The sequence below is a fragment of the Triticum aestivum genome, chromosome 6A (genome assembly GCF_018294505.1).
Source record: "Triticum aestivum cultivar Chinese Spring chromosome 6A, IWGSC CS RefSeq v2.1, whole genome shotgun sequence".
NCBI lineage: Eukaryota > Viridiplantae > Streptophyta > Magnoliopsida > Poales > Poaceae > Triticum > Triticum aestivum.
The window spans coordinates 308,830,929-308,840,790 of NC_057809.1; positions in this window are offsets into that span (position 1 = coordinate 308,830,929).

Sequence of the window (9,862 nt, forward strand, 5' to 3'; positions counted from 1 at the left end):
GGGATCCGGTCGCCGTCCGGCTCCCCCGCGCCGCTGCTCTTTCTCACTGCGCCGCCGCCTCTACGCCCGCTAGCCGCCGCGCTCCACCATCCCCGCTCGCCGGTGCGCGAGCTCCTCATGCCCGGCCGCCGCCCTCCACCGTCTCCGGCGACCTCGCCCGCGCCCGTCGTTCGCCGTCCTCACCGTCCCCTACAACTCCGGCTAGAGCTCCGATGATCCTCGGATTCCGCGCGCCAGATCCAGATCGGGTCAAATCCTAGGTTGACCCCGTTTTCCCCTAAGTCCCTAACATTTTCTAGCTCTGTTCATTGCATCATAACTCCGCATCCGTAGCTCCGTTTTGTGCATATGAGATATCAAAATGTTCACCAGGATGTCCTCTTCATTTTGTTCCATTGCACCATGCTTGTTTGAGACCATCTTGATGCCAAAATGACTGTTGCAAGAGTGCTATAAAATGTTAGTTCCTTATTCTTATCAGATTATGAGCATTTGTCATTTTTGCCATGATTATTGTGTGCTGCATATGGTCATGAGTTCTACATGTGTTTTGGGCTATGCCATGCCATCTTTATAGGGGTGTATGCCATGTATTTTTGTGATCAATGTGGTGACTAGAACAAGCACGCAAAGTAGCTCTCGTAATATTGTTGATTTCAGAGACTTAGAATTTCACTAAGTCATTTCCCTGCTGTTATTTTTATGCCATGTCTTCATGTTGCTACAGAGAGATCCATGCTTATTTTGAGTATGTTTAGTAAGGATAATTTGGACATATGGTTGTTCTTTATCCATCCATGCCCCTATTTGCATTTATGGAGTGCCCTAGCATGACTCAATCTTGCTCTAATTTTGCTACAAAATGTTCCTGGCAGATTGTTTACTTGTTAATCAATTTTGCCAAGGTTGTTGTAGTTGATCTATGCATGCTATGAGATTTTTCTTGCTTTGGTTAGCTTCATAATCATGTCTTCTTGCTGGTAGTATGCTTAGTTTGTCATGCAATGCCTTGTGTTGAGTGCATCGAGCTCGCAAACATGCCTTCATAATTCTGTTTTTGCCATGTCCAGTTTTCTGCTAAGTCTGAATCTTTAACGAAACTTGCTATGATTACATGGGTGCCATCATATCTTATGATCCTTTTTGGCTTATGGTCAGTAAGGGAATTTTGTTATACGCTTTGAGTAGATTCATGCCATGCCTTTGTTTGCTATGATCTGTTCCTATAGCATGTTGTTATCTTGCTCTAAACATTGCTTCCGGATGTTAATTCCTGACATGTTATTTTTACCAAGTCTGTGAAGCTGAGATCTTTTGCACTTTCGCCATGCTTGTTTGAATCTACTCTTGACTGATTTAGCCGTAGCTCAATGTTCATCTTTTGTCAAGAATCTTGAGTAAATCACTACCATGTGCTTTGTTGCTTTGTTTGAGTGCAGTAGCTTAGTTTCTTGTGGCATTCTAGATGGCATCGTGCTGTTGATCTTTATATCGATTTTGACCGAAATCATCTCATCTTTCCAGTGGAACTCTTGGATTGCCAAGTTGAGGCATGGTTCAATCTTTTTCTTAAGGAGCACGCATATGCATTGCATATCACATCCCGCATGTCATGCCATGTTTTGCATCATGTTGCTTGCGCATTGCATCGTGATTGATTATTGGTCCTTTGCTTGTGTTCTTGCTTTGGGTAAAGCTGGGAGACGAGTACGTGATCGAGGAACCCGTTGAGTACGCTTACGAGGATCAAGCTTACGTCAACTCGGAGAACTTTGCATGCAAGATGACCGTACCCTCGAAATCACGTGTATCTTTGCTTGCTAGTTGCTCGCTCTATTGCTATGCTGCGATACCTACCACATGATTTATCATGCCTCCCATATTGCCATGTCAAGCCTCTAACCCACCTTGTCCTAGCAAACCGTTGTTTGGCTATATTACCGCTTTGCTCAACCCCTCTTATAGCGTTGCTAGTTGCAGGTGAAGATTGGAGTTTGTTCCTTGTTGGAACATGTTTATTGTTGGGATATCATTATTATATATTGTTTACTTTAATGCATCTATATACTTGGTAAAGGGTGGAAGGCTCGGCCTTATGCCTGGTCATTTGTTCCACTCTTGCCGCCTTAGTTCCCGTCATACCGGTGTTATGTCCCTTGATTTTTCGTTCCTTACGCGGTTGGGTTATAATGGGAACCCCTTGACAGTTTGCCTTGAATAAAACCCCTCCAGCAAGGCCCGACCTTGGTTTTACCATTTGCCACCTAAGCCTTTTTCCCTTGGGTTTCACGGACTCAAGGGCCATCTTTATTTTAACCCCCCCGGGCCAGTGCTTCTCTAAGTGTTGGTCCAACCTGAGCGATGTCAAGCGCCCCCTGGGCAACAAAGGTCTATGCCAACCCGACGTCTGGCTCATCTGGTGTGCCCTGAGAACGAGATATGTGCAACTCCTATCGGGATTTGTCGGCACATCGGGCGGCTTTGCTGGTCTTGTTTTACCATTGTCGAAATGTCTTGTAACCGGGATTCCGAGTCTGATCGGGTCTTCCTGGGAGAAGGAATATCATTCGATGACAGTGAGAGCTTGTGATGGGCTAAGTTGGGACACCCCTGCAGGGATTTGAACTTTCGAAAGCCGTGCCCGCGGTTATGGGCAGATGGGAATTTGCTAATATCCGGTTGTTGAAAACCTGACACTTAACTTAAGTAAAATAAATTAGCAGTGTGGGTAGCCGTGATGGTCTCTTTTCGGTGGAGTCCGGTAAGAGAACATGGTCTCCTGTTATGCTTGAACGTAAGTAGTTTCAGGATCACTTCTTGATCATGATAGCTTCTCGACCGTGCTTTGCTTCCCTTCTCGCTCTCATTTGCGTAAGTTAGCCTCCATATATGCTAGTGCTTGCTGCAGCTCCACCTCACTACCTTTTCCTACCCATAAGCTTAAATTGTCTTGATCGCGAGGGTGTGATATTGCTGAGTCCACGTGACTCACAGATTACTTCCAAAACCAGATGCAGGTGCCGATGATGCCAGTGCAGGGGACGCGACCAAACTCAAGTGGGAGTTTGACGATGATTCAGGATGTTACTATGTTTCCTTTCTGGACGATCAGTAGTGGAGCCCAGTTGGGGCGATCGAGGATCTATTGCATTAGGGGTCTTTATTTATGTTGGTTCCGTAGTCGGACCCTGATTGTATCTGGATGATGTAATGCTATATTTATGTATTGTGTGAAGTGGCGATTGTAAGCCAACTCTTTATCTCTTTCTTGTTCAGTACATGGGATGTGTAAAGATTACCCCTCTTGCGACATGCCTACAATGCGGTTATGCCTCTAAATCATGCTCCGACACGTGGGAGATATAGCCGCATCGTGGGTGTTACAAGTTGGTAATCAGAGCCATCCCCAACTTAGGAGCCTCCTGCTTGATCGAATCGTTGGTGTTGTTGAGTCTAGAAAAATGTTTTGAGTCTTATAGGATTATATATATCAGAGAGTAGGATTCTTTTTACTCCTCAGTCCCTTCGTCGCTCTGGTGAGGCCTCCTGACGTAGAGTTTTGACTCTTCTCTTCTCAAATTTCACGAATTTTTGTTAGGATCACGCGGATATCTTGGAATCGTTCCGATGGTTTTGTGACGAGAACATTGTTCTTGGTGCCTCCTGACATTTAGGGGTTGTGGTAGTGTCCTGGGGAGTTGAGCTCTGAGGTGTTGTCGTCACAATTTTATCGTTGCAGTTGTGGAATACCTGAGTTTCACCGACATCGAAAATCTCTTTTATACAGTTGTTGGTGAGATAACCTCGATGCCATCTAGTACTAGGGTGGGAGTTCGGGAGTATTTGTTGTAAATATGCCCTAGAAGCAATAATAAAATGGTTATTATTATATTTCCTTGTTCATGATAATTGTCTATTCTTCAAGCTATAATTGTGTTATCCGGAAATTGTAATACATGTGTGAATACATAGACCACAACATGTCCCTAGTGAGCCTCTAGTTGACTAGCTCGTTGATCAATAGATGGTTACCGTTTCCTGACCATGGACATTGGATGTCATTGATAACGGGATCACATCATTAGGAGAATGATGTGATGGACAAGACCCAATCCTAAGCATAGCGCAAGATCCTGTAGTTCGTCTGCTAAAGCTTTTCTAATGTCAAGTATCTTTTCCTTAGACCATGAGATTGTGCAACTCCCGGATACTGGAGGAATACTTTGGGTGTTCCAAACGTCACAACATAACTGGGTGACTATAAAGGCGCACTACGGGTATCTCTGAGAGTGTGTATTGGGTTGGCACGAATCGAGACTGGGATTTGTCACTCCGTATGACGAAGAGGTATCTCTGGGCCCACTCGGTAAGACATCATCGTAATGAGCTCAATGTGACAAAGGGTTAGTCACGGGATGATGTGTTACGCAACGAGTAAAGTGACTTGCCAGTAACGAGATTGAACAAGGTATTGGGGTACCGACGATCGAATCTTAGGGAAATAACCTACCGATTGACAAAGGGAATTGTATATGGGATTGCTTGAATCCTCGACATCATGGTTCATCCGATGAGATCATCGTGGAACATGTGGGAGTCAACATGGGTATACAGATCCCGCTGTTGGTTATTGGCCGGATATTTGTCTCGGTCATGTCTGCATGGTTCCCGAACCCATAGGGACTACACACTTAAGGTTCGATGACGCTAGGGTTATTAGGAAGACTTGTATGTGATTACCGAATGTTTTTCGGAGTCCCGAATGAGATCCCAGATGTCACGAGGAGTTCCGGAATAGTCCGGAGGTGAAGATTTATATATGGGAAGTCATCATACGGTCACCGGAAATATTCGAGGGTATACCGGTATTGTACCGGGACCACTGGAGGGGTTCCGGGGGTCCACCGAGAGGGTCCACCTACCCCCGAGGGCCTTATGGGCTATAGGTGGAAGGGAACCAGCCCCAAGTGGGCTGGGGCGCCAAAACCCCCTAGGGCCCATGCGCCTAGGGTTGGGGGGGACCCTAAAGGGGGCGCCCCCCTTGGCTTGGGGGGCAAGCCCCCTCCCCCTTGGCTGCCGCCCCCCCTCTAGATCCCATCTAGAGGGGCCGCCCCCCTTCCCCCTTCTCCCTATAAATAGAGGGGTGAGGGGAGGGCTGGAGCACCACATCCAAGGCGCAGCCCCAACACCTCTCCTCCTCCGCGTGAGCTTGGCGAAGCCCTACCGGAGAACTACCACTCCATCACCACCACGCCATCGTGCTGCTGTTGGAGCCTTCTTCCTCAACCTCTCCCTCCTCCTTGCTGGATCGAGGTGCGGGAGAGGTCACCAGGCTGCACGTGTGTTGAACGCGGAGGCACCGTTGTTCGGTGCTTAGATCGGATTCAGCCGCGATCTGAATCGCTACGTGTATGACTCCTCCAACCGCGTTCTTGCAACGCTTCCGACTCGTGATCTTCAAGGGTATGAAGATGCACTCCCTTCTCTCTCGTTGCTAGTTACTCCATAGATTGATCTTGGTGATGCATAGAAAAAAATAATTAAATTTCTGCAACGATCCCGAGCAGTGGCATCATAAGCTAGGTCTATGCGTAGTTTCTATGCACGAGTAGAACACAAGTTGTTATGAGCGTCGATTTTGTCAATTTACTTGCCGTTACTAGTCTTATCTTGATTCGGCGGCATCGTGGGATGAAGCGGCACGGACCGACCTTACACGTACTCTTACGTGAGACTGGTTCCACCGACTGACATGCACTAGTTGCATAAGGTGGCTAGCGGGCGTCTGTCTCTCCCACTTTAGTCGGATCGGATTCGATGAAAAGGGTCCTTATGAAGGGTAAATATAAATTTGCATATCACGTTGTGGTTTTGGCGTAGGTAAGAAACGTTCTTGCTAGAAACCTATAGCAGCCACGTAAAAACATGCAACAACAATTAGAGGACGTCTAACTTTTTTTGCAGCATATGCCGTGTGATGTGATATGGACAAAAGGATGTGATGAATGATATATGTGATGTATGAGATTGATCATGTTCTTGCAAATCACGACTTGCATGTCGATGAGTATGACAACCGACAGGAGCCATAGGAGTTGTATTAATTTATTTATGACCTGCGTGTCAACATAAACGTCATGTAATTACTTCACTTTATCGCTAACCGTTAGCCATAGCAGTAGAAGTAATAGTTGGCGAGACAACTTCATGAAGAGACGATGATGGAGAACATGATGGTGGAGGTCATGGTGTCATGCCGGTGACGATGATGATCATGGAACCCCAAAGATGGAGATCAAAAGGAGCAAAATGGTATTGGCCATATCATGTCACTATTTGATTGCATGTGATGTTTATCATGTTTTACATCTTATTTGCTTAGAACGACGGTAGCATAAATAAGATGATCCCTCATTAAAATATCAAGAATGGTGTTCCCCCTAACTGTGCACCGTTGCTAAGGTCCGTTGTTCCTAAGCACCACGTGATGATCGGGTGTGATGGGTTCTAACGTTCGCATACAACGTGTGTAAGCCAGATTTACACACGTAACACACTTAGGTTAACTTGACGAGCCTAGCATGTACAGACATGGCCTCGGACACGGAAGACCGAAAGGTTGAACATGAGTTGTATAGAAGATACGATCAACATGAAGATGTTCACCGATGATGACTAGTCCGTCTTACGTGATGATCGGATATGGCCTTGTTGACTCGGATCATGTATCACTTAGATGACTAGAGGGATGTCTATCTGAGTGGGAGTTCATTAAATAATTTGATTAGATGAACTTAATTATCATGAACATAGTCTAAAAATCTTTGCAATATGTCTTGTAGATCAAATGGCCCACACTAATGTTGCCCTCAACTTCAACGCGTTCCTAGAGAAAACCAAGCTGAAAGACGATGGCAGCAACTACACGGACTGGGTCTGTAACCTGAGGATTATCCTCATAGCTGCCAGGAAAGCATATGTCCTTGATGCACCGACAGGTGAAGCACCTGTTTTCCTAGCAGAACAAGAAGTTATGAACGCTTGGCAGACGCATAGTGATGATTACTCCCTGGTTTAGTGCGGCATGCTTTACAGCTTAGAACCGGGGCTCCAAAAGCGTTTTGAGCAACACGGAGCATGTGAGATGTTCCAAGAGCTAAAAATGGTTTTTCAAGCTCATGCCCGGGTCGAGAGATATGAATTCTCCGACAAGTTCTATAGTTGCAAGATGGAGGAGAATAGTTCCGTCAGCGAGCACATACTCAAAATGTCTGGGTTGCACAACCTCTTATCTCAGCTGGGAGTTAATCTCCCGGATGATGCGGTCGTTGACAAGATCCTTCAGTCACTCCCACCTAGCTACAAGAGCTTTGTGATGAACTTCAATATGCAGGGGATGGAAAATACCATTCCTGAGGTATATTCAATGCTGAAATCAGCGGAGGTGGAAATCAAAAAGGAACATCAAGTGTTGATGATGAATAAAACCACTAAGTTCAAGAAAGGCAAGGGTAAAAGAACTTCAAGAAGGACGGCAAGGGAGTTGCCGCGCCTGGTAAGCAAGCTGCCGGGAAGAAGCCAAAGAATGGACCCAAGCCTAAGACTGAGTGCTTCTATTGCAAGGGAAACAATCACTGGAAGCGGAAATGCCCCAACTACTTAGCGGATAAGAAGGCCGACAATGCCAAAGGTATATGTGATATACATGTTATTGATGCGTACCTAACCAGCGCTCGTAGTAGCTCCTGGGTATTTGATACCGGTGCAGTTGCTCATATTTGTAACTCAAAACAGGAACTGCGGAATAAACGGAGACTGGCGAAGGACGAGGTGACGATGCGCGTCGAGAATGGTTCCAAGGTCGATGTGATCGCCGTCGGCACACTACCTCTACATTTACCTACGGGATTAGTTTTAAACCTCAATCATTGTTATTTAGTACCAGCTTTGAGCATGACCATTGTATCTGGATCTCATTTAATGCAAGATGGCTACTCATTTAAATCTGAGAAAAATGGTTGTTCTATTTATATGAGAGACATGTTTTATGGTCATGCCCCGCTGGTCAATGGTTTATTCTTATTTAATCTCGAACGTGATGTTACACATATTCATAGTGTGAATGCCAAAAGATGTAAGGTTGATAATGATAGTCCCACATACTTGTGGCACTGCCGCCTTGGTCACATTGGTGTCAAACGCATGAAGAAACTCCATGCAGATGGACTTTTGGAGTCTCTTGATTATGAATCATTTGACACGTGCGAACCATGCCTCATGGGCAAAATAACCAAGACTCCGTTCTCTGGAACAATGGAGCTGGCAACCAACTTATTGGAAATCATACATACTGATGTGTGTGGTCCAATGAGTGTTGAGGCTTGCGGTGGCTATCGTTATGTTCCCACCCTCACTGATGACTTGAGTAGATATGGGTATGTCCACTTAATGAAACACAAGTCTGAGACCTTTGAAAAGTTCAAGGAATTTCAGCGTGAGGTTGAGAATCAACGTGACAGGAAAATCAAGTTCTTACGATCAGATCACGGGGGAGAATATTTGAGTCATGAATTTGGCACGCACTTAAGGAAATGCGGAATTGTTTCACAACTCACGCCGCCTGGAACACCTCAGCGTAATGGTGTGTCCGAACGTCGTAATCGCACTCTATTGGATATGGTACGATCTATAATGTCTCTTACCGGTCTACCACTATCATTTTGGGGTTATGCTATAGAGACTGCCGCATTCACTTTAAATAGGGCTCCGTCGAAATCCATTGAGACGACATCGTATGAATTGTGGTTTGGTAAGAAACCTAAGCTGTCGTTTCTGAAAGTTTGGGGATGCGATGCTTATGTCAAGAAACTTCAACCTGAAAAGCTCGAACCCAAATCGGAAAAATGTGTCTTCATAGGATACCCTAAAGAAACTATTGGGTATACCTTCTACCTCAGATCCGAAGGCAAGATATTTGTTGCCAAGAATGGATCCTTTCTAGAGAAAGAGTTTCTCTCGAAAGAAGTAAGTGGGAGGAAAGTAGAACTTGATGAAGTATTGCCTCTTGAACCGGAGAGTGGCGCAGCTCAAGAAAATGTTCCTGAGGTGCCTGCACCGACTAGAGAGGAGGTTAATGATGATGATCATGAAACTTCAGATCAAGTTGCTACTTAACTTCGTAGGTCCACAAGGACACGTTCCGCACCAGAGTGGTACGACAACCCTGTCCTGGAAATCATGTTGTTAGACAATGGTGAACCTTCGAACTATGAAGAAGCGATGGCGGGCCCAGATTCCGACAAATGGCTGGAAGCCATGAAATCCGAGATAGGATCCATGTATGAAAATGAAGTATGGACTTTGACTGACTTGCCCGATGATCGGCGAGCCATATAAAATAAATGGATCTTTAAGAAGAAGACAGACGCGGATGGTAATGTGACCATCTATAAAGCTCGGGTTGTCGTTAAGGGTTATCGACAAGTTCAAGGGGTTGACTACGATGAGACTTTCTCACCCATAGCGAAGATGAAGTCCATCCGAATCATGTTAGCAATTGCTGCATTCTACGATTATGAGATATGGAAAATGGACGTCAAAACGGCATTCCTTAATGGTTTCCTTAAGGAAGAATTGTATATGATGCAACCGGAAGGTTTTGTTGATCCTAAGAATGCTGACAAGGTGTGCAAGCTCCAACGCTCAATCTATGGGCTGGTGCAAGCCTCTCGGAGTTGGAACATTCGATTTGATGAGATGATCAAAGCGTTTGGGTTTACACAGACTTATGGAGAAGCCTGTGTTTACAAGAAAGTGAGTAGGAGCTCTGTAGCATTTCTCATATTATATGTGGATGACATAC